Below are 22,456 nucleotides of genomic sequence, written 5' to 3'. Positions count from 1 at the left end.
GCAACTGACAAATGTGCCTGTATCCAGAAGGCTAGTCAACCAACGATCCTCGAGCCGGACGTGCAGGCTGGATGAGGTAAGGTCCGAAGGACGAACCGCCGCCTCGAAGTCAGCACGAACGAACTTCAGCACAGGTTGGACAAGCTGCAACGCAGGCAAGGCTAGATTCAGCATGGGACGACCAGCTTCAAGATGAGTCGCGGGAGGGGCCAACGCTTGCAGGTCCACCGGATCAGAGCAAGAGATCGGCGAAGAGTGATGGGTGTCGGGCGTCGATGCAAAAAGCAAGAGGGGGTGTGGTCGGTGAAGCAAAATGCAAGAGAGGCTGGAAATACGATGGGCGGGGTTTTTTTTCAGACCCGAAAAGCTTCCAGAATGTTCCACAGCCTCCCATTGGCTGAGGTTGGTCACGTGCTTGCTTTCAATCCTTCTTCCTCCGAGGAAGGTTTCAGTCCTCCTTCCCCCTTTCATTCAGGGAGGTTTCACAACCCATTGGTCGCTTGTTGGTGATGTGCCCCCGACCCCTCATTGGTCACGTGGGCCTGTTATTTTGGCCACGCCTTCCTGCACATTAAAAATGTCTTCCCTTAACCACATGAAGGTTTGAAATCCTGCCTACTCTCAACGCATATTGGTGTGGATTATTACACAATGGGAAGGGGCTAATCTTTACATTCAATAAGAAATAACTAACTACTGCAGGCTACATGTTGTCGTGCAATTAATTATAGGGGGTTTGCCTTTATGGCAAAACCGCAACAATATATTGTTACGGACACGACTTATTGAGATGTTATGCTGGGCCGAGCGGAATGGCCGCCGTGTTCGCACAAGTTACCCGATTACACTCGAACGTTGGCCGAATCGCGCTATGCTAAATCAATGAAGGAAAGGACACAACGGCTGGGTTAAATGACACGACACCAGGGGTACAGTTCTCAAGACCTCCGGAGGAGGTTATAATATGGGTTTGCAGAATGTTTAGATTACACCGACAAGAGGTACAGCACAGAAAGGTGGGCACTTAGACACGGTCTTATCTTATTCCCGACAGACCACAGACAAACGGGACAAGACTGACTCACACAGGGATTGATGGCAAGGAGGGGCAGGTAGTCGATGGCTCAAGGTGCACCTTGGCTCAGGGGCAGAATCGACCCGGTCCGGTCCAAAGAGGCGGGAGGTATCCAGCGCTTGGAGGTGGCGACTTCTCTCTCCAAGCTGGGGGCGCATCTGACGTCACCTCCGGTAAGTGGCTGCGTATATCCAGCGGGGAGTGACACGCCCTCGGCTCGTTAGCTCCGCCCCAGATGGAATCGGTCTGCCGCTTCTTATTGGGTGCGGGGGGGTTACCGGGCTCCGCCCTTGACGAGGAGCTGACAGTCAGCCCCTGTGTGGTAACCCCGTCGGAGCACATGGTCAATGGCGGCTAACCAAGCCGGAGTGAGGACGCGCACTCCCCGCGCGCTGTTGTTGTTGTTGGTGTTGTTGTTTCATGAGATGATGGGAGGATGCGGAGATTAGATTGTGGGGAGGTATTGGGAGGTCCTAAACTTACTACTGGTGCCATACAATCACATTCTGGTGCAACGAAGAGTCAGAATTAATGGAAACGAGTCCTTAACTGACATAGACTAAGAATAACTATCAAGATGTCCTATAGTTGTCTACGTGAGATGCGGTGAACCTGGGCACGACATTTAATGGGGGAAAAAGGGGAAGGTCGGGGCTACAGAGTGTTGTTTACAGACAATGGGACTAGGGAATGGGGGATTGGGGATAGTTGGGGAGTATTGGGGAAATAGGGGAATATTTACAAGCGGATATGGATGGAGGCCAAATCCCATATCCGCAACAATATATATACACATGAAGCGTGATGCTACGCGCGCTTGCTTGTACAACAAGAAGGAAGCGGACAACGCGGTGAGTTTAAGAGTCTTTATTAAACGAGCTCAACTGTAGCACTGGCGCGCTCCGGGCTGTGCGCCCGGTGTATATCCCGCGGCCACGCCTACCCCTCGGGCGTGGCCGCCACCCACTTGGTGCGTGGAATGATGCCCTCACGCCAGTGAGCTTTCGTGTCCACCACACGCGCCCCCCCCCCCAGAATTCCCGCGCACCTGGAGGGCCAGTTTGCGGGGCAAACGGATGACCCGGCCGAAGCGCCCTCTGGCGACCGGCGGCGTCCGGGTTGCAGGGATGCCAGCTGGGATGCCTCCGGCTGCACCCGGGATGGGTGCAGGACCGGGGGGCAGTGTGCCGGCGGGCCTGGGCGGTGCCGGGGGTCCCCGACGCGGGGGCCGAGCCACCGGTGGTGGGTGGTCCACGTCGAGGTGGGCCGGTTTGAGGCGATCCACCGAGACGCGGTCGGGAGTACCGCCGATGTCCAAGGTGAAGTGTTTCACCCCGGTCTCCAGCACGCGGAAAGGCCCATCGTACGGGGGCCGCAGTGGTGTCCGGTGGGCGTCGTGCCGGACAAAAACGTACTCCGCGGTGCTAAGCTCCGGGGCGACGTGCGTAGGCGGGTGCCCGTGGTGCGCCGTCGGCACCGGGGTGAACCTCCGGGCTGTCTCCTGCAGCGCGGAGCGCTCCTGCGCCGCGGACCATGGTGCCGTGGGGTCGGGGAGGAACTCGCCCGGCACCCACAGCGGTTGTCCGAAGACCAACTCCGCCGCGGATGCGCGCAGGTCGTCCTTGGGCGCCGTCCGGAGGCCCAGCAGGACCCAGGGGAGCCTGTCGACCCAGCCGCCGTCGCGGAGGGTGGCCTGGAGCGCGGCCTTCAACGAGCGGTGGAACCGCTCGCACAGGCCGTTGGCCTGGGGGTGGTAGGCCGTGGTTCGGTGCAGCTGGACCCCGAGCCCACGCGCGACCGCCCCCCAGAGCTCCGAGGTGAACTGGGGGCCGCGGTCGGACGATATGTCCGAGGGGGTGCCGAACCGGGTGACCCAGGTGGCGATGAACGCCTGTGCGACGTCCGCCGCCGTCGTCGCCGCCAAAGGCACGGCCTCCGGCCACCGGGTGGTGCGGTCCACCATTGTCAGGACATGGGTGAAACCCCACGAGGGGGGCAGAGGACCCACCAGGTCCACGTGTACGTGGTCGAACCTTCGTTCCGGCAACGTGAACGGGGCCAATGGGGCCTGGGTGTGCCGGTGCACCTTCGCGCGCTGGCACACGAGGCACGTCCTGGTCCAGCCGTGGACGGCCTTCCGGAGGCCATGCCAGACAAACTTGTCGGCGACCAACCTCTGGGAGGCCTTCATGCCCGGGTGGGACAGGCCGTGGATGGCGTCAAACACCTGGCGCTGCCAGCCCGCGGGCACGATGGGGCGAGGCCGCCCAGGGAGACGTCGCACAAGAGGGCCGCGCCGTCGAACGGCACCTCCGTGACGCAGAGGCCCGTGACGGTGGTCCGCAAGGCCTGGACGCCGGGGTCGGCGGCCTGGTCCGCCGCCATCCGGGCATAGTCGATGCCAAGGTGGACTGCGTGGGTGACGGACCGGGAAAGGCAATCCGCCACCGAGTTGTCCTTCCCCGCGACGTGCCGGATGTCCGTCGTGTACTCGGACACGGCCGAGAGGTGACGCTGCTGCCGGGCCAACCACGGCTCGGCGACCTTGCCCATCGCGAAAACCAGTGGCTTGTGGTCGACGAAGGCCGTGAACGCACGGCCCTCAAGCAGATTGCGGAAGTGCCTGACTGCCAGGTGAAGCCCGAGCAACTCGCGGTCGAAGGTACTATAGCGGCGTTCGGGCGGGCGAAGCTGCCGGCTGAAGAATGCCAGCGGTTGCCAAGCACCACGCACCCATTGCTCGTGCACCGTGCCCACCGCGTAGTCCGAGGCGTCGGTGGTGAGGGCGAACGGTGCATCGGGCGCCGGGTGCGCGAGCATGGTGGCGTTAGCCAAGGCGAGTTTCGCGCCCGCGAACGCCGCGTCCATCTGCTCGGTCCAGGTAACGTCACCTTTGCCCGGCTTCCCTCGGAGGGCCTCGTGCAAGGGGCGCAGGAGCTGGGCGATGCGGGGCAGGAACCGATGGTAAAAGTTTACCATGCCCAGGAACTCCTGGAGCCCCTTGATTGTGCGTGGGCGCGGAAACCCCTTCACCGCCTCCACCTTGGCCGGTAGGGGGACGGCCCCATGCCTGGTGATGCGGTGCCCCAAAAAATCGATGTCAGCGACGCCGAACCGGCACTTGGCGGGGTTCACGATGAGGCCATGCTGGCCTAGACGTTCGAAGAGCGTGCGGAGATGGTGGAGGTGCTCTTCGCGGGACGCGCTGGCGACGAGGATGTCGTCCAGGTATACGTACACAAAATCCAAGTCGCGCAAGACGCTGTCCATGAGTCGCTGGAATGCCTGAGCCGCATTCTTCAAACCGAAGGGCATCCGAAGAAATTCGAACAGTCCGAACGGCGTGATGACCGCCGTCTTCGGGATGTCCTCCGGCCTGACGGGGACCTGATGGTAGCCGCGTATGAGGTCCACCTTCGAAAAGATGGACATGCCCACCAACCGGGCGGAGAAGTCCTGGATGTGGGGGACGGGGTAGCGGTCGGGGGTGGTGGCGTCGTTGAGGCGCCGGTAGTCCCCGCACGGTCGCCATCCCCCGCCGGGCTTTGGCACGATGTGAAGCGGCGACGCCCAAGCACTCTCGGAGCGCCGCACGATGCCGAGCCGCTCCAGCATAGCGAACTCCGCTTTAGCTACCGTGAACTTCGTCGGCTCGAGGCGGCGTGCCCGGGTGTAGACCGGTGGCCCGGCGGTGGGGATGTGGTGTTCCACCCCATGCTTGACGGACCCCGCCGAGAAGGTGGGCCGCGTAAGGACCGGGAAGCCGGCGAGGAGGCGGGTGAAGTCATCCGCTGCCGGAAGCGTACAAACTAACCTTGCCGGGACCGAACCGCTCAGCAAGCCGCTTGGCGAGCCGCTCAGTGAGCCGCTCAACGAGCTGCTCAGCGCGCAAGCAAGCGAGCTGAACATTTCAGCCTGGACGAGACGTCTGTTCTTCACATCTACCAACAACCCGTGTGCACAGAGGAAGTCCGCACCGAGTAGTGCCATGTGGACACTAGTGGTTACGAACGTCCACTCGAAGCGTTGCCTTCCAAACCGCAGGGAGAGGCAGTGCTTCCCGAATGTGCGTATGGGTGTTCCGTTCGCGGCAAGCAACGCGGGGCCCCGGCCCGCGGTGTGCTTGTCGGACGTAGAGGCAGGGATAACGCTAACTTGTGCCCCTGTATCGCATAGGAAACGGCGCTCGGACAAGGTGTCCGTTATAAAAAGAAGGCTGCCGGAATGGCCGACGCTCAGGGCCGCTACCGAGCGCTGGCTTTGTAGTTTCCCGACTTGCCGAAGGAGCACGGCAGGCAACAAGTCCTCGCCTTGTGGCCAAACCTGGCGTGGAAATGGCACTAGGTTTGCGGCGAAGGCGGAGGCCGCGGTTTTCGCGGTGGTGGTGGGTGTGGCGTGGCGGCGGCCACGCGGCGTGCGTCAGCCTCGGGATCCCCAAAGTGTGGTGCATCAACATCAGGGTCAGCCTCGGGATGCGCGGCGTTCGCGCCAAAACTCGCCTGTGCGTCCAAAGCCGTGAAGAACCTGTCGGCCTCGGCAGCGAGCGCTCGGGGTTCCGTCGTCACAGAACCGGCCAATGCGAGGCGGACTCGTGCCGGCAGCCGGCGTCGAAATAACGCCCGGAAAAGAGCGTTCGGGGTTTCGTTGCCCATCAATGACAGCATATGGTCCATGCGGACCGACGGTCGCGTGTCACCGAGCTCGGGGAGGTCCAGGAGGCGGTCGGCCCGTGCTGTCCACCGTGAGGCCGAACGTGGCGAGGAGGAGACGCTTGATCGCCTCGTACCTGCCGTCGGCCGGTGGGTTCCTCAGGACCGACAGGACGCGGGCGGCCGTGCCGGGCCTGAGGGAAGCGACCACGTGGCAGTACATGGTCTCGTCCACCGTGATGCCTCGAAGTCGGAACTGGGCTTCTGCCTGCAGGAACCAGACTTCGGCTTGCGTCTCCCAGAACTCAGGGAGTTTCATTTGGACCGCGTTGTTTGCCATTGCGATGGCGTATTCGGGTGGTCAGCGACGGCTGACCAGAACGTCGGAGGGTCACCAATGAAGCGCGATGCTACGCGCGCTTGCTTGTACAACAAGAAGGAAGCGGACAATGCGGTGAGTTTAAGAGTCTTTATTAAACGAGCTCAACTGTAGCACTGGCGCGCTCCGGGCTGCGCGCCCGGTGTATATCCCGCGGCCACGCCTACCCCTCGGGCGTGGCCACCGCCCACTTGGTGCGTGGAATGATGCCCTCACGCCAGTGAGCTTTCATGTCCGCCACACACACAGACATATATACACACACACACATGTATACACACACAGATATATACACACACACACATGTATACACACACAGATATATACACACAGATATATACACACACATATATACACACACAGATATATACACACAGATATATACACACAGATATATACACACAGATATATACACACAGATATACACACACACATATATACACGCACACATATATACACGCACACATATATACACGCACACATATATACACGCAGATATATATACACACACATATATATACACACATGTATACACACACACACACACAGATATATACACACACAGATATATACACACACATATATATACACACACACACAGATATATACAAACACAGATATATACACGCGCAGATATATACACACACACACATATATACACACACACACACAGATATATACACACACAGATATATACACACACAGATATATACACACATATATATATACACACACAGATATATACACACACAGATATATACACACACAGATGTATACACACACAGATATATACACACACAGATATATACACACACAGATATATATACACACACATATCTACACACACACATATCTACACACACACATATATACACACGCACATATACACACACACACACACACACACACACACATATATACACACACATATACACAGTTACACACACACACATATACACATACACATATATACACACACACATATATACACACACACATATATATACACACACACACATATATATACACACACATATAAACACACACATATATACACACACAGATACACACACACACACACACACACACACACACACACACACACAACTGTACTCAAGGAATGTTAGAGACGTGGCAGAGCCATATTTTATTTGTAACGGGTGCTCTCTTACCCCTCTGTCGCTCTCTCTCTCGTTGGTATTGCCAAACCGCCTCCTCCACGTGACCACGTACCTCCCAAGCAGTTCAACGGGACGTCCAACGGCTAAATCTATTCAAAGGACTGGTTATCGGTTTGGACCGAGCACACAAAATGAAGAAAAGTCTTCCTGTTGTCATAAACGCCCAACGCGAACGGACATCTCCGCATCTATGCTGGGGCCGCCCCAAGGGGTTGGGCGTTGTATATCATGTTCATGGCGAGTTCCTGCCCCGAAAGCCAAGAGCAGTAGAGCACCACCCTCTCCCAAATGGTGTTCGGCTGAGCGGGTTGAAAGATGTTGCAATGCTTCAACATGTGGGGTTTACCCACATACCTGTAAACTGACAACACACCCTCATTAGACATACCTGTAAACTGACAACACATCCACAACACACGATGACAGTAAATGCAGTCATTCCAAAGCAATGGCTTACCTGACGCCCTTCGGCAAAGAATGCATTGCACACAACAAAAGTAAAAAATAGGACCGTGGGTCCAAAAGCTCACCTGGATCAGGAGCAACAGCGAATGACGTCATAAAACATCGAAATTGTCTTCATTTGCAGAATCTGGTCACGTGATTGGTTGAATGGAAGCCCTCTCGATGCTGATTACAGCCATACATGTTTACAGTGTGGCGGACACAAAAGCCCACTGGCGTGGTGACATCATTCCGCGCACCAAGTGGGCGGTGGCCACGCCCGAGGGGTAGGCGTGGCCTCATGATATACACCGGGCGCGCAGCCCGGAGTGCGCCAGTGTTACAGTGAGCTCCTGAAATAAAGACGCTTATAAGTTACCGCTTGTCCGCTTCCTCCTTGCTCGCAAGCAGCGCGCGTAACGCCGCGCTTTACTGGTGACCCCCTTGACGTTGGATCTGCCGGAGCGATCCTTCCACACGCGACGCCATTGCCATGGCCAACTTCATCAAACTTCCCGAATTTTGGGAGGCTCAGGCCGAAGTCTGGTTCGTCCAGTCCGAAGCCCAATTTCAGCTTCGGCGCCTCACCAGCGATGACACGCGCTATTGCCACGTCCTCGCCTCCCTCGGGCCCGGCACGGCCGCTCGAGTTGTGTCCGTCCTTCACCACCCACCGGACGGCCACAAGTACGAGGCACTCAAGCGGCTACTCCTAGCCACGTTCGGCCTCACGGACAACGCACGGGCCGACCGCCTCCTGGATCTCCCCGAGCTCGGTGACACGCGCCCGTCGGTCCGAATGGACCATATGCTGTCACTGTTGGGCGACGAAGCCCCCGGTTCTCTATTCCGGGCGCTTTTCCGTCGCCAACTTCCAGCGCAGGTTCGCCTCGCGTTGGCCGGGACCAGGCTAACGGAACCCCGAGCATTGGCAGCCGAGGCGGACAAGTACTTCGCCGCTTCGGACACGCGGGCGAGAGTCGGCGTGGCCGTCACGGCCCTCGTGGCTGATGCTGCTGATGCTGCTGCTGATGCTGCTGATCCACAGCATCAGCTTATACAGCATACGCAGCATGCTGATACGCACATCATGACCGCCGCCACGCCTTGCCCACCGCTGCGGCGAAAACCGCCACCGCGGGGAAACCCGCCAACTCCACCGGCCTGGTGGAGCCAGCCGCGCTCCTCCAGCTCCACCACCTGGTGCTGGTTCCACGCCAAGTTCGGCCACGAAGCTCGGCAGTGTCATCCGCCATGCTCCTTCAACAGGTCGGGAAACGCCTGGGCCGGCGCTCAATAGTGGCGATGAGCGCCGGCCGTTCGAGCAGCCTGCTGTTCATAACGGACACCTTCTCCGGGCGCCGTTACCTGTGTGACACGGGAGCGCAGGTGAGTGTCGTTCCCGCCGGCACGTCAGACAAGCACGCCGCGGGTGGGGGCCCCGCGCTGCTTGCCGCGAACGGGACGCCCATCCGTACGTACGGAAAACGCTGCCTCTCTCTGCGGTTCGGAGGGCAGGTGTTCCGATGGACGTTCGTCACCGCCGACGTGCCCATGGCACTGCTTGGCGCGGACTTCCTGTGCGCTAATGGGCTCCTGGTCGACGTCAAGCGCAGACGTCTTGTCCAGGCCGAGACGTTCAGCTCGCTCGCTTGTGCGTTGCCCAGCTCAACGAGCGGCTTGCCAAGCGGCTTGCCGAACGGTTCGGTTCCGGCCACGTTGGTCTGTACGCTTCCGGCAGCGGACGCATTCACCCGCCTCCTCGCCGGCTTCCCGGCCCTCACGTGGCCCACCTTCTTGGTGGGGGCCGTCAAGCACAGGGTGGCCCATCACATCCCCACCGTTGGGCCACCGGTCTACGCCCGGGCACGCCACCTCGAGCCGACGAAGCTGGCGGTGGCAAAAGCGGGGTTCGCTACCCTGGAGCGACTCGGCATCGTTCGGCGCTCAGAGAGCGCTTGGGCGTCGCCGCTGCACATCGTGCCGAAGCCCGGCGGGGGATGGCGACCGTGCGGGGACTATCGCCGTCTCAATGACGCCACGACTCCCGACCGCTACCCCGTCCCCCACATTCAGGACTTTTCCGCCCGTTTGGCGGGCATGTCCTTCTTCTCGAAGGTGGACCTCATACGCGGCTACCATCAGGTCCCCGTCAGGCCGGAGGACGTCCCGAAGACGGCGGTCATCACGCCATTCGGACTCTTCGAGTTCCTGCGCATGCCCTTCGGTCTGAAGAATGCGGCTCAGGCGTTCCAGCGACTGATGGACAGCGTCCTGCGTGACTTGGATTTTGTCTACGTCTACCTGGACGATATCCTCGTCGCCAGCGCATCCCGCGAAGAGCACCTACGCCACCTCCGCACGCTCTTCGAACGCCTGGGCCAGCATGGCCTGATTGTGAACCCCGCAAAGTGCCGGTTCGGCGCCACCATAATCGATTTTCTGGGGCACCGTGTCACCAGGCACGGAGCCGTCCCCCTGCCGGCCAAGGTGGAGGCGGTGGAGGGGTTTCCGCGCCCCCGCACGATCAGAGGGCTGCAGGAGTTCCTGGGCATGGTGAACTTTTACCATCGGTTCCTGCCCCGTATCGCCCAGCTCCTGCGCCCCCTGCACGAAGCTCTCCGAGGTAAGCCGGGCAAAGGCGACGTTACCTGGACCGAGCAGATGGACACGGCGTTCACGGGCGCGAAGCTCGCCTTGGCTAACGCCACCATGCTCGCGCACCCGGCGCCCGATGCACCGATCGCCCTCACCACCGATGCCTCAGACTACGCGGTGGGTGCGGTGCACGAGCAATGGGTGCGTGGAGCTTGGCAACCGCTGGCGTTCTTTAGCCGGCAGCTTCGCCCGCCTGAACGCCGTTACAGTACCTTCGACCGCGAGTTGCTCGGGCTTCACTTGGCGGTCAGGCACTTCCGCCATCTGCTCGAGGGCCGTGCGTTCACTGCCTTCGTCGACCACAAGCCGCTGATCTTCGCGATGGGCAAGGTCACCGAGCCGTGGTCGGCCCGGCAGCAGCGTCACCTCTCGGCCGTGTCCGAGTACACGACGGACATCCAGCACGTCGCGGGGAAGGACAACCCGGTGGCGGATTGCCTTTCCCGGGCCGTCGCCCACGCAGTCCACCTCGGCATCGACTATGCCCGGATGGCAGCGGACCAGGCCGCTGACCCCGACGTCCAGGCCTTGCGGACCGCCGTCACGGGCCTCCGCGTCACCGAGGTGGCGTTCGACGGCGCGGGCATGGCCCTCTTGTGCGACGTCTCCCTCGGGCGTCCTCGCCCCATCGTGCCCGCGGGCTGGCAGCGCCAGGTGTTTGACGCCATCCACGGCCTGTCCCACCCGGGCGCGAGGGCCTCCCAAAGGCTGATCGCCGACAAGTTCGTCTGGCATGGCCTCCGGAAGGCCGTCCGCGGCTGGGCCAGGACGTGCCTCGCGTGCCAGCGCGCCAAGGTGCACCGGCACACCCAGGCCCCGTTGGCCCCGTTCACGGTGCCGGAACGCCGGTTTGACCACGTCCACATGGACCTGGTGGGACCTCTGCCCCCCTCGCGGGGTTTCACCTACGTCCTCACCATGGTGGACTGCACCACCCGGTGGCCGGAGGCCGTGCCCTTGGCATCGACAACGGCGGCCGATGTCGCGCAGGCTTTCATCGCCACCTGGGTCGCCCGGTTCGGCGCCCCCTCAGACATCTCGTCCGACCGCGGCCCCCAGTTCACCTCGGAGCTCTGGGGGGCGGTCGCGCAGGGGCTCGGGGTCCGGCTGCACCGAACCACGGCCTACCACCCCCAGGCTAACGGCCTGTGTGAGCGATTTCACCGCTCATTGAAGGCCGCGCTCCGGGCCACCCTCCGCGACGGCGGCTGGGTCGACAGGCTCCCCTGGGTCCTGCTGGGCCTCCGGACGGCGCCCAAGGAGGACCTGCGCGCATCCGCGGCGGAGTTGGTCTTCGGGCAACCGCTGCGGGTGCCGGGCGAGTTCCTCCCCGACTCCACGGCACCATGGTCCGCGGCACAGCAGCGCTCCGCTCTGCAAGAGACCGCCCAGAGGTTCGCCCCGGTGCCAACGGCATGCCACGGGCACCCACCGACGCACGTCGCCCTGGAGCTACGCACGGCGGAGTACGTCTTCGTCCGCCACGATGCCCACCGGACACCACTGCGGCCCCCGTACGACGGGCCTTTCTGCGTGCTGGAGACCGGGGCGAAGCACTTCACCCTGGACATCGGCGGTACTCCTGACCACGTTTCGGTAGACCGCCTCAAGCCGGCCCACCTCGACGTGGACCATCCACCGCCAGTGGCCCGACCCCCACGTCGGGGCCGCCCCCCTGCGGGCGGACCCCCGGCACCGCCCAGCCCCGCCGCCACGCCGCCCCCCGGGCCTGCACCCATCCCAGGGGCAGCCAGGGGCATCCCACCTGGCATCCCTGCACCCCGGACGCCGCCGATCGCCAGGGGCGCTTCGGCCGGGTCATTCGTCTGCCCCGCAAACTGGCCCTCCAGGTGCGCGGGAATTCTGGGGGGGCGCGTGTGGCGGACACAAAAGCCCACTGGCGTGGTGACATCATTCCGCACACCAAGTGGGCGGTGGCCACGCCCGAGGGGTAGGCGTGGCCTCATGATATACACCGGGCGCGCAGCCCGGAGCGCACCAGTGTTACAGTGAGCTCCTGAAATAAAGACGCTTATAAGTTACCGCTTGTCCGCTTCCTCCTTGCTCGCAAGCAGCGCGCGTAACGCCGCACTTTAACAGCATGTTTTTATCGCCCCCTGTGGGTGCTAAGGTCTTCAAAGACCACGTGATGTGACCGTAACAATATATTCATATTGATTGTATCAAGAGCTTTCTCCTCGTCGAGCACAAACAAGCCACAAACAAGCCACAAACAAGCCACAAACAAGCCACAAACAAGCCAAACATATATCACACAAGTTTCATATTAAAAAATAATAATAATGTGCAGAATTGGTTAAAATAAAAAATTATTAATCGGGATGGACAGTCACGTGAAAAAGTAAGTACACCTCATGTAAAGTTTTGACTTTTTCAACATATTTCAACATACAGCTGTTTGATCTTCATTTCAACAATATTGATAGATATATATATATATATATATAAAATAACCACCTTTAGAGGCCAATTTTCCCCGCAAAGCGGGGGTTGGCCTTTTTCGGGGACCGTGGTTGTTGTTGTTTTTTGGTCCCCTTTTTTGAAGCAATGTTTTACGGCCGGATGCCCTTCCTGACGCCAACCCTTTTTGCCGCCTTTAACGACAAACAGGGAATTACCAGTGAACTGGTACTCAAGTTATATAATATATCTCAAGTGAACTGATAGATACTCAAGTGATAGAACTGATAGAAATACTCAAGTGAACTGATAGATAAAGGTGATATAATATAACAAATATCATGAAACATTTACATTTTGTAGTCCATTGTATAATTTAAATAAACATAAATGCAAATTTCGCATGTGGAAAAAGTAAGTACACCCCGACATTTATCACCACTTCAAATACCTAAAATTAGAATCAGGTGCATCAGCTCAGGTGCAAATGATTAGAACATCATTAGAGAGGATCTTGGAGGAACCTGTCTTATTTAAACCTCAGACATTTCGTTTGGTTTGCTCTTTGTTGTTGAAGTGTGCGGCGTCACCATGCCAAGATCAAAAGAGCTCTCTGAGGCCTTCAGAAAGAAGGTTATAGATGCCTACGAGGCTGGGAAGGGATTTAAAAAGATCTCCAAACAATTTGAAATCAATCATTCGACTGTCCGGAAGATCATCTACAAGTGGAGAAGATTCCAAACAACTGCCAACTTGTTCAGGCCAGGCCGCCCCAGCAAGTTCAGCCCGAGAGCAGACCGCAAGATGCTGAAAGAAGTCTCTAAGAACCCCAGAATGTCATCACGGGACCTACAGGTATCTCTTGCCACTGTTGATGTCAAAGTGCACGAGTCTACCATTAGAAAGAGGCTGCACAAATTTGATCTACATGGGAGGTGTGCCAGGAGGAAACCTTTGCTGTCCAGAAAAAACCTCAGGGCAAGACTAAAGTTTGCCAATGACCACCTAGGCAAAGACCAGCACTTCTGGAACAATGTGCTCTGGACAGATGAGTCAAAGGTGGAGCTATTTGGCCACAGTACCAGAAGACATGTTTGGCAAAAACCAAAGACAGCATTTGACCACAAGAACCTGATACCAACTGTAAAGCATGGCGGTGGAAATATTATGGTTTGGGGAAGCTTTGCTCCATCAGGGCCTGGTCAGCTCACCATCATAGAATCCACGATGAATTCTTCATTGTACCAGAGGGTGCTTGAGGATAATGTGAGGCCATCTGTCGGAGAGTTGAAGCTCAACCGAAGATGGACCTTGCAACATGACAATGACCCTAAACATACCAGTAAATCCACCAAGGAATGGCTGAAAAGAAAGAAATGGAGGGTTCTGGAATGGCCAAGTCAAAGCCCGGATCTAAATCCCATCGATACGTTGTGGGGGGATTTGAAACGAGCTGTGCATGCAAGAAACACCTCAAACATCGCACAGCTGAAAGAATTCTGCATGGAGGAGTGGGCAAAAATTTCTCCCAGTCGATGTCAGAGACTGGTAGACAGTTATAAGAAACGCCTACTTGAGGTTGTTGTAGCCAAAGGGGGGCAATACCACCTATTCGAGCCAAGGGTGTACTTACTTTTTCCACATGCGAAATTTGCATTTATGTTTATTTAAATTATACAATGGATGACAAAATGTAAATGTTTCATGATATTTGTTATATTATATCACCTTTATCTATCAATATTGTTGAAATGAAGATCAAATAGCTGTATGTTGAAATATGTTGAAAAAGTCAAAACTTTACATGGGGTGTACTTACTTTTTCACGTGACTGTATTTCAACATATAAAATAGAAAATGGCTTTGTACAATTTGCAAGGGCTTTTGCGAAAAATATGACAATGTGTACGAAGATATAGGCCACCAATCTCTCCTCTCTTTGGGATGAGACAAACGTTTGTATGACGACAACCTGAAGGTAGCAAACCTTCATGACGACTGTACATTAAAACTTCTAGCAGTGTAGGTAGAACCAGATTCCAGAATACTTTATAAATGTCCACAGATAAATCATCATAACAGGGTGGTTTATGATCACCGAGGCTCTTTAGAGTTACTTTGAGTTCATGAAGAGTAACATTTAACCAAGAGATGATCAGAAAGCTCCGAATAATTCCAGTTGGTGAGGTTCTAGACTGTTCCGGTCTTGCGTTGGATGTAGTGTGCAATTAAAATCACCAAGATTAGATGGAGATACAAGTGTGGATAACAGTCTAACATATTGTCGCGTGATCCCCCTCGGTGAAGACCGGGAAATCACGGACAGCCGAAGCCAGCTTTAACTCCAAAGGCGTTCAGTTCAAATACGGATTTCACTATATATGCGTGAGAGGAAGAGAGAGGAAAAAGAAGCTGGAAGCTTTTACCTGACGCGATCTCCGAGCAGTCTTCAACCCTGCAAAAGTAACTCAAACGAAAACGGCTTTTATGTACAAAAATAAACAGGTTTATTTTACGGAACCCGAGAACAAGAATGTGACGGTAAATAAATGTCCTAAATTGGGATCCCTCACACCAGACTTACACACAGACACAGGGATAATAAATGGAATGAAAATAAATGTGTAATTCGTGCACTTAGCTCAACTGGCTGAAGTATACTGTCAGGAATGGCATCGGCCCCAAACTCGCCGTCCGAATGCGGCTCCGTTTGGTGGGAAAACCGCCCGACATTGGCACGAAAACAGGCCTCTCTGCACGGTCCGTCTCACGCCATAGCACTCGTACTCTCGTCAGCACACGCTCGCATGCAGGCACCAGAAGCAAGAGTCGAGGGCAGAGGTGGGTGAGAGGAGCAAGAGGTCGAGGGCAAAGGAATCCAAGAGGCAGCAAGGGAAGAGGTCCAGGCACGAAGGGATCCAAAACGAGAGAAGAAAATGCCAGCCAGCCAGTGCTTTTATTGGTCGTCTCATCAGCTGTCCTCTCCACCAATCAGTGTGCCGCTTCTTACTTGCCCCTGACGTCATCGGTGGTACCTGGCCAATCGGCACTCTGCTTCCCCCTCGGCCTTCCTTCCACCAATCAGTGGCCAGATTCTTGCCCCTGCCTTGACCATTCTTGAGTCCCTCCTTACCCTGGCCTTCCCGTTGTTCGACATCTGGCCCAATAGCGAGTCCTTCTTAGGCGTGGCTCCTGGCCTACCTGTGCCATGTTTTATCGCCATGTTGGCGCAATGCGTGGATGCTTCCTGCCTGTACTACCGGTGAGTTTTATTGTGGGGGGGATTTAATTAGTGTGTGTGTGCTAATGGGCCTGCCTAGTGTCTATTGGTGTAGCGCCATAAGGGATAAAGGATAAGTCACAAGGTCTCACACACAGGGGAATTAACATAATCCCGACGATAATTATCACAAGGCCATCCTTGTACGACCACAAATATACAAACTTAAACCGACATCCGGGCTAAACAGGTCCTCTACTTATGTACAGCGAAATGGTTCTTCTTCTTCATGACAGTCGGAACATGATACCTACACAGATCTACCTGATCTATATATCACTCTACCCCAAAATTCATAACAATATGCTGGATGAGGTTCTGGACTGTTACGGTCTAGGGTTGGATGTAGGGCATCTCAAACTGGGCGTCCCATCTGCCAGCATTCATTGGTGGACGTTAATGATCTCACGGAGTCCTTAGACAAGTGTAGGTGAGCCATCACTGGCATCCTGAATAAAATTTTCCTGCCATAACTGACAGAGTGCATTGCATCAGCGGCACAGCTACACCCTCAGCCAATGATGCTACCTCGCAGTCTTATGACCATGTGAACACAAGCTGCATACAAAAGAAGAAGAATCACTTGGTACATAAAACCGTTAGAAAAAAGCACCAATGGTCATATAAAAATTCCACAGAAGTTAAAATGCCTAATGGATAGGGTGGCGGGCTTGGGATCCTAAGGTCCTGAGTTCGAATACAGTTCAGCTGTTGAATAAAAGGAGGGGTTGACTCAGCCTGTCATCCTTCCGAGGTCGGCGAAATGAGTACCAGGGCACTGGGTCCTCTCTCAAGGAGATTGATGGCAGGATTTGCACTCCGGTCGCCGTAAAAACACCTCATTCCATAGCACACAAAGTGATGTGTGTCAGGATGGTGCTGAGGAGTCGTCTGAGGATGCAGCGATGTGCTGATCCAGTGTACGCTCCCATATATACAGTCACGTGAACAAGTAAGTACACCCCATGTAAAGTTTTGACTTTTTCAACATATTTCAACATACACCTATTTGATCTTCATTTCAACAATATTGATAGATAAAGGTGATATAATATAACAAATATCATGAAACATTTACATTTTGTAGTCCATTGTATAATTTAAATAAACATAAATGCAAATTTCGCATGTGGAAAAAGTAAGTACACCCCTACATTTATCACCACTTCAAATACCTAAAATTAGAATCAGGTGCACCAGCTCAGGTGTAAATGATTATAACATCGTGAGAGAGGATTTTGGAGGAACCTGTCTTATTTAAACCTCAGACATTTAGTTTGGTTTGCTCTTTGTTGTTGAAGTGTACGGCGTCATCATGCCGAGGTCAAAAGAGCTCTCTGAGGCCTTCAGAAAGAAGGTTATAGATGCCTACGAGTCTGGGAAGGGATTTAAAAAGATCTCCAAACAATTTGAAATCAATCATTCGACTGTCCGGAAGATCATCTACAAGTGGAGAAGATTCCAAACAACTGCCAACTTGTTCAGGCCAGGCCGCCCCAGCATGTTCAGCCCGAGAGCAGACCGCAAGATGCTGAAAGATGTCTGTAAGAACCCCCAGAATGTCATCACCAGACCTACAGGTAGCTCTTGCCACTGTTGATGTCAAAGTGCACGAGTCTACCATTAGAAAGAGGCTGCACAAATTTGATCTACATGGGAGGTGTGCCAGGAGGAAGCCTTTGCTGTCCAGAAAGAACATCAGGGCAAGACTAAAGTTTGCCAATGACCACCTAGGCAAAGACCAGCACTTCTGGAACAATGTGCTCTGGACAGATGAGTCAAATGTAGAGCTATTTGGCCACAGTACCAGAAGACATGTTTGGCGAAAACCAAAGACAGCATTTGACCACAAGAACCTGATACCAACTGTAAAGCATGGTGGTGGAAATATTATGGTTTGGGGCAGCTTTGCTGAATCAGGGCCTGGGAAGCTCACCATCATAGAATCCACCATGAATTCTTCATTGTTCCAGAGGGTGCTTGAGGATAATGTGCGGCCATCTGTCGGAAAGTTGAAGCTCAACCGAAGGTGGACCTTGCAACATGACAATGACCCTAAACATACCAGTAAATCCACCAAGGAATGGCTTAAAACAAAGAAATGGAGGGTTCTGGAATGGCCAAGTCAAAGCCCGGATCTAAATCCCATCGAGATGTTGTGGGGGGATTTGAAACGAGCTGTGCATGCAAGAAACCCCTCAAACATCGCACAGCTGAAAGAATTCTGCATGGAGGAGTGGGCAAAAATTTCTCCCAGTCCATGTCAGAGACTGGTAGACAGTTATAAGAAACGCCTACTTAAGGTTGTTTCTGCCAAAGGGGGCAATACCACCTATTAGAGCCAAGGGTGTACTTACTTTTTCCATGTGTGAAATTTGCATTTATGTTTATTTAAATTATACAATGGACTACAAAATGTAAATGTTTCATTATATTTGTTATATTATATCACCTTTATCTATCAATATTGTTGAAATGAAGATCAAATAGCTGTATGTTGAAATATGTCGAAAAGTCAAAACTTTACATGGGGTGTACTTACTTTTTCACATGACTGTGTGTATATATATATATATACTAGCAGAAGTACCCGGCATTGCCGGGCGGGGGAAGGGAGGGGAAGGGGAAGGGAAGGGGAGGGGAACGGGGGGGGGAGGGGAGGAGAGGTTGGGGAGGGGAGAAGAGGGGGGGAGGGGAGAAGAGGGGGGGAGGGGAGGGAGAGGGGGGAGGGAGAGGGGGAGGGGGAGGGGGAGGGGAGAGGGGAGGGGAAGGGAGGAGTGGGAGGGGGGAGGGGGATGGGGAGGGGAGGTGGAGGGGGGAGGGGAGGGGGTAGGGTGGAGGGGGGAGGGGAGGGGGAGGGGAGGGGGAGGGGGGAAGGGAAGGGGGAGGGGTGTCTTGGAATATACATCGGCCAAGAAGAGGTCTCGTTAATGGCTTTCAAAACAAATTCACCTCAGTGCTATAGTTTTGCTTTAAAATTAAATATATATAAATATATAGTGTTACGGGGTCCTCCCCTATCCTCTGGTCTCCGTAAACCTCCTAACCCCGAGGGAGTCCCCGGCAGAAAGATGTGTTGTCCTTGGTTGAAAATAAGCCAATCAATAACGAGTCCACACCAAGGGTTACGAACAAACCACAATATATTATAAATCCCACACAGGAATCACGACCCACTTAATACAGCACTTCACAATATAATTCCTGTCTACAGGTGGCGCCACCTTACCGAGCCCGTTAACCCCAAAACTCACGGCCCTTGCCCTAATGTCTCTGTACGCCTCCAAGGCGACGTCGATTCGCTCCAGGGATCGTGGAATCAATTTCCAATTCCAATCTGGGGAAGCGGGGTCGATCGAACCAACCCGCAGGCCACGTGGTCCAATCCTAGCAGAAGTACTTGGCATTGCCGGGCGGGGGAGAGGAGGGGAGGGGGGAGGGGAGAAGAGGGGGGGGAGGGGAGAGGAGGGGAAGGGGGAGAGGGGAGAGGAGGGGGAGGGGGAGGGGGAGAGGGGAGAGGAGGGGGGGGGATGGGGAGGGATAGGAGAGGGAGGGGAGGGAGAGGGGGGAGTGGAGGGGAGGAGGGGGGAGGAGGGGAGGGGGGAGAAGGGGGGGTGGGGAGGGGGAGGGGGAGGGATGGGAGGGGGAGGGGGGAGTGGAGGGGGGGAGGGGGGAGGGGGAGGGGGGAGAAGGGAGGGGGAGGGGGAAGGGGTAGGGTGGAGGCGGAGGGGAGGGGGAGGGGGAGGGGGGGGGGAGGGGGAGGTAACGTTATCTCTGGTATCCACTCATCATATGGAGTCGACCTGGTTGCGCTTGGGAGTTACTAATAATGGTATCTGTAATCTGGTTCTCCAACATGACGACAACATGACGTCATCGCCATGCATGTCCGCATTGCCTGCAAAGCTCCAGAGGAACCATCTAGCAGTGCGTCATTACGGATTATAAATTCAGATACTGTCACAAGTGCATGAAAAACTCACAGTTACCGACCTGGTTTCGCCCTTGTTGGGGCTTCATCAGGGCAACGCAGTGAGGCTTCCATACACTTGTAACTCTGTGAACCTTTCGGTTTTTATATCAGTCACTATGCGACCTTCATATCATCAGTGGAGAACCGCCAGCAAGGTGTCCCATACAGCTGCTGCTGCACCTTGCTGGGAGCGATAAGCAAGGCAAGCGATAAGCATGCTGCACCTTGCTGGCAGGCAAGTCGCATAGTGACTGATGATATGAAGATATGATATGAAGGTCGCATAGTGACTGATATAAAAACCGAAAGGTTCACAGAGTTACAAGTGTATGGAAGCCTCACTGCGTTGCCCTGATGAAGCCCCAACAAGGGCGAAACCAGGTCGGTAACTGTGAGTTTTTCATGCACTTGTGACAGTATCTGAATTTATAATCCGTAATGACGCACTGCTAGATGGTTCCTCTGGAGCTTTGCAGGCAATGCGGACATGCATGGCGATGACGTCATGTTGTCCGCTCATTAGGTTGGAGAACCAGATTACAGATACCATTATTAGTAACTCCCAACTGCAACCAGGTCGACTCCATATGATGAGTGGATACCAGAGATAACGTTACCGTGTGGCAGGCGGTGCTTATCGCTCCCAGCAAGGTGCAGCAGCAGCTGTATGGGACACCTTGCTGGCGGTTCTCCACTGATGATATGAAGGTCGCATAGTGACTGATATATATATATATATATATATATATATATATATATATATATATATATATATATATATATATATATATATATATATATATATATATATATATATATATATATATATATATATATATATATATATATATATATATATATATATATATATATATATATATATATATATATATATATATATATATATATATATATATATATATATATATATATATATATATATATATATATATATATATATATATATATATGCATACATATATATATATATATATATATAGAGAGAGAGAGAGAGAGAGAGAGAGAGAGAGAGAGAGAGAGATAGAGATAGAATGAATGATCGTTTTAAGGCCATTTTCCCCGCGAGAGCGGGGGTTACCCTTGCGGGCCCCATGACAATCATGGTTCCTTGTTTGAGGCAATTTTTTTATGGCCTGATGCCAACCCTTGGTCGCCTCTTACGATGCGCAGGGATACGGTGTACCTATTCTAAACCGGGGTACACACACAGAGATAGAGAGAGAGAAGTTAAAATAACCACTTATAAGTTATTCCAAAACTGAACGAACAGGTTGTCCAAAAACAGGTTCACCAAGATGAGCAGGTGAACAAAAAAAATGTGCATAAATGCTAATACATATAGCAGCCAACACCTAATGTCTGAGAGACAGTGTTGTTGAAATATCAAATGCCATTAAGCTTCTGCTGCCAATTTAGCATGAAATCAGTCATGGCATGAGTTTATTGTAACAGAAGGTCAACTTCTCTTCTTATGAGTTGCATTATTTGATGTTTGCGTCATAGTCCAGTCAAACTGTGGTTTGGCTCAAAACAAATTTCAACAGAATTATTTTCACTGGTATGCAATTCGGGAAAGTCTCCTGTACATCACATTGAAAATCTACCTCCATCGGTCAGATGCAAAGCCCTCAAAAATGCATAAATAGATAATAATAATAATAATAATTCATTTATTTTGTATAGCGCTTTTCATGAAGCCCAAAGGCGCTTTGACAGAGTGCAAAACATAATGCATAACAAAACATGAAAACAACAATTGCAAAAAGACAAGAATCAATAGGGAAATATTTAAAGCAAAAGGAGGGAGAAGGAGAAGTGATAGTCAGGGGTTAAATGCTGTGGGTTGAATGTTGAATGCAGTGCTGAACAGGTGGGTCTTGAGTGATGTTTTGAATGTGGTGAGTGAGGAGGAGTCTCTGATGGTGTGAGGTAGTGAGTTCCAGAGGGTGGGAGTAGCGATGGAGAAGGCCCTGTCCCCCCAGGATCTGAATTTGGTCCGGATGGGGGGGGGGGGGTCAGGAGGTTGGTACCAGCAGAGCGGAGGTTGCGGGTGGGAGTGTGTCTGGAGAGGAGGTCAGCCAGGTATGATGGGGCCAGGTTATGGAGGGCTTTGTAGGTCAAGAGGAGGATTTTGTACTGGACTCTCTGGGAGATGGGGAGCCAGTGAAGCTTGTAAAGGACGGGGGTGATGTGGTCACGGGTCCGGGAATGGGTGAGTAGACGGGCAGCGGAGTTCTGAATGTATTGGAGTTTATTGGTGATTGTTGAGGGTGAACCATAGAGGAGGCTATTGCAGTAGTCCAGACGGGAGGTGATGAAGGCGTGGATGAGGGTTTCTGCAGCCGTGGAGGAGAGGGATGAGCGGAGACGGGCGA

At 54.0% G+C, this 22,456-nt stretch overlaps 2 protein-coding genes across 2 annotated transcripts in view; one reads left to right on the top strand and one right to left on the bottom strand.

Moving 5' to 3' along the window:
* The window catches only part of LOC137435197 (copine-2), a 76,840-nt gene extending 69,195 nt beyond the window's left edge, over positions 1-7,645 (bottom strand). The window contains 1 exon segment of the mRNA XM_078784556.1: positions 7,276-7,645. The gene's annotated coding sequence lies outside the window, so the exon portion shown is untranslated.
* Positions 1-22,456, top strand: part of HERPUD2 (HERPUD family member 2) — a 343,531-nt gene that overhangs the window by 164,243 nt on the left and 156,832 nt on the right. The gene's annotated exons all lie outside the window — the stretch shown is intronic.

Source organism: Myxine glutinosa, chromosome 9, assembly GCF_964187855.1.
Source record: "Myxine glutinosa chromosome 9, kmMyxGlut1.1, whole genome shotgun sequence".
NCBI classification, from domain to species: domain Eukaryota; kingdom Metazoa; phylum Chordata; class Myxini; order Myxiniformes; family Myxinidae; genus Myxine; species Myxine glutinosa.
This window is presented reverse-complemented; position numbering and strand designations above follow the sequence as displayed.